The sequence below is a fragment of the Limulus polyphemus genome, unplaced genomic scaffold (genome assembly GCF_000517525.1).
Source record: "Limulus polyphemus unplaced genomic scaffold, Limulus_polyphemus-2.1.2 Scaffold2514, whole genome shotgun sequence".
Classification (NCBI taxonomy): Eukaryota; Metazoa; Arthropoda; class Merostomata; order Xiphosura; family Limulidae; genus Limulus; species Limulus polyphemus.
This window is the reverse complement of record NW_013668124.1, coordinates 6,889-10,446: the sequence shown is the minus strand read 5'-3', so window position 1 is coordinate 10,446 and position 3,558 is coordinate 6,889. Positions and strand designations below refer to the sequence as shown.

Below are 3,558 nucleotides of genomic sequence, written 5' to 3'. Positions count from 1 at the left end.
CTTCTGCACACGATGTGAGAGATCCTTGTGAACAGCGCAGTAGTGATATGTTTTATCAATGTTTTGTTGTATGTAAAACATTTATGAGATTAACAATATTCTATCTACTCTCAAAATCAGCTGGTTTTTTTTGCATTTTTCTGTAAAACAGATCGAACCCAACAACTTTCCATAAAGTGATCTAGTTTTATTGCAGTTTTCCATCAGTAAAACTTTAGCTTTTCATGAAGTTTTTCGCTTGTTATAATTTACCAGCTAAAACAAAATAATACATAAACTGATTTCAAGCGAGTTCTATCGAATTCCGGCAAGAAAACACACACCAGACTCGCAGTCTCGGTAGTAGTCCTTCTCTATTTTTAGCTAAGCGAGGCGTAGCTCTAAGTAAATAACTTGTGACGACTGTAAGTTAAAATTATCCGAGAAGTATTTGCAACTGTTTACTGATAAAAAAAAACGGCCCTTTAGAGTTTTTTCCCTAGCGTATTGTTTTCCTTCTTTGTTACAACTATGTGTCAAAACTAGTTGATGTACATAGTCTACTGCGTTATTCATTATAAACTTGAATGTTGTTTTTAAAGATATGTTGGATTATTTGCAATGCCAAAAAGAACAACAAAAAACGTTTACCTTTTAAACACGATTTCTTCAAACAGAATTGACTGATCCACTAAAGGTAATATAATTGTTTATAAATGAGATTATAAATATATCACTCACTTTTTGTTCGATCAGCTTGCATAGTTATTGTAATACCGATTTTTATCTGAAGATGTTCAGACTCACTTACGTTACTCACTCAGTTACACCATAAAACCAAGCATTCGCTATTCGTGGAGTTTTAATAACAAATCTAACAATACTGTATGAAATAATTATTTTGAATAAGATCACAAATGTTTGTGAATAATTCTGTGTGCAGTATAACAGAAGAAACTTGCCATACCTCAACATGTGGAAAATTATATGTCAACTTACTCTTTCTATTACAGAAGAAAAATGCTTACTTATCTTTGTGTGTGAAAATGTCTAATTATTCAAGTGTAGTCACATCTGAATAATAATATCTGAAAATGAAATGTTAAACTTGGCGCTTAATTTTGAATTAAAAAAATAACTTCAGGAATAAAAATATATAACTTTGTAATAACAAGTGCATTTTGCAACTACAAAGTTTTAACAGATTCTATCGTTAAAAGGTGCTTATTGAATCCTATCAAATTAATCATATATAGTTATATGTATATATAAAGAGATTACAACACTTTATGACAGATTTCAAAAGGTTATTTAACTAATGTTAAATGTCTGTGTGTTTATAGAGGAAAATGACAAATTTTACTTTGATAAACAACGTGTGTGTGTGTGTGTGTGTGTGTATATCGATGTTGGCCTTTATTGTTTAGATACAGGAAAATAAGTTAACAGATTTGCTTTACAAAACAGTTTAATCGAGCTCTTCCGTTTGTTTTATTTTAGTACCAGAGACAGAGAAAAGATGGGGTGTTTATTTCCATATCGCTAAAATATTGAACAAAACCTTTTTTAATGTGTATAAAGTTAATTGTATATTTTTGTTGAATGAAGAACATTACAAGCATTACTCATGAACAAAATCAACTTAGACACTATATATATATATATATAAAGCTATGAATATTTTTAGGTTTTATCATTTTGACGAAAACATTTAAAGATGTGTTAATTAACCTATTACCTATTTGTTATCGTACATATTCGAAAAGTTGTTTCTAATCAATTTGGGTATATATATATATATATATATAAACCATTATTTATGTTTACTGTTTTATAACCATACATAAAATAAAATGTTTTGCATCATATATTAGGAGTTGCTCATTATTCCCAAAAATAGTATAAACGGGTTAAATTTTTGAAGGAACATATAGTAGAGCAATGGGTTAATTTTCTGAAATGTCATAAACAAATATGAAGAAAAATGGTGAATGCTTTTATATAAGATAATCACAGAATACTGATTTGTAACTTATGATCTTTCTATAAAGAGAAATAATCGAATAATTATAAGTTAAATGTCCGTGATGCTCATTTGTGTATTTGAAAAACAACCAAGTTTAAATGTATATAAAGTTTTGAAAAAAATGTAGAAATGAACACTTAATGTTCTTTTTAACGTGACAAATGAACAAAGGTCAAAACTTGTCATTGACTGGTAAGTTGAAATATCTCACAGCCTCACACTGTATGTGCGATTACGTGACAGTCTCCTAACAATTACTTTTCTTGATATCAGTGTCCACTCTGTATGTGTGTGACCACAAGGTAACCTTTGTAATGTTTAAAACTCCGTGTCCAGATTGTATGCGTGTCGTCTTAGTCTCAAAATTGTATAAAGTTACGTATTTTAAGTAATAGTAAACTTTACATGTGATTAAATCTAGTCTTTGAGGCCTTTCTTCTTACAATAACTGTCTATATACATGGGAAGAACTTGTTTGACATCATTTCGAGATCATAGGGGTTCGTTAATTTTATAATCGAAAATGGAGAAACAACATGTAGAAATTTGTATGTGTGTTTTGTGATTGTATACTTTCAGTGATAATGACGCCAGTTAGGAAGAACACAGATACTTTGTATATTCTGCTTGAAAGTTTGTTTCGAACACGTTACATCACTAATGTGGTCCTCAAAGATTTATGGTAAGTGTTGTTATTCTATACTAGTCATTAATTATATTTAATATGTAATAAAATGTAAGTTGTGATCTCATTCAAATAAATGATAGCATTTTACGTTCAATAATGTTTATGATATTGTTCATATGATGAAGTCCACTCTTGTAAAACTGGTGTAAGATAAAACTATAAAGTACCATATGTAATAGGAAGCGTAAGTTGTAATTATTGCATAATAAACGTTTTATTTACGATGTAAAATGTAATATTTTGTTGTATAAAGTCAAATTAATAAAACTACAAGTTTTAATTATTGTATGATATCACCCTCTTTAGGGCGATTTAATTTAAACCTATTAAAAATAAACATGATGAGACACAAATCATCTCTGTCATTGTCTATGACCGCCTGTCATGGCGGCCAAGCAATATGTTCTCTGTTTCGTGGAACGACTCTCTTGACGTCCTGTCATGGTGATCTAGCGATACGTTCTGAGTTGTTAAAATACTGTCATTAAAATAGTAGTAATTAATTGACACAATAAATATCATGTAAATACGTCCTTAATAGATGTATCTTTTTATGTAGATCAGATTGCAAAATCTTTATTTTGAGAAAATAAATAAATTATTAAAAAGGAAATACTGTGTCCAGAATTTTTTATTCTAAACATATCACTGAAAAATTTTAAACACCTGATATATATATTTATACAGTAAATTTAAACTAAGATATTGCCTTTTTAGCCACGTATCGTGTCAGTCATTGTGTCATGGCCGCCTGTCATGGCGGCCTAGAAACACGTTCTCTACTTTGTGGTACTATTACGTCATGGCCGCCTGTCTGGTATCGAACTATAATTTCATCCATATCACACCATGCCCGCCTATTTGG

General features: G+C 29.8%; 1 long non-coding RNA gene across 1 annotated transcript in view; it reads left to right on the top strand.

Moving 5' to 3' along the window:
* The first annotated feature begins 531 nt into the window (after window positions 1-531).
* Window positions 532-3,558, top strand: part of LOC111087710 — a 7,661-nt gene continuing 4,634 nt past the window's right edge. The window contains exons 1-2 of the long non-coding RNA XR_002612371.1: window positions 532-676; window positions 2,585-2,687. This is a non-coding gene — a long non-coding RNA (uncharacterized LOC111087710). The remainder of the gene's footprint in view (window positions 677-2,584; window positions 2,688-3,558) is intronic.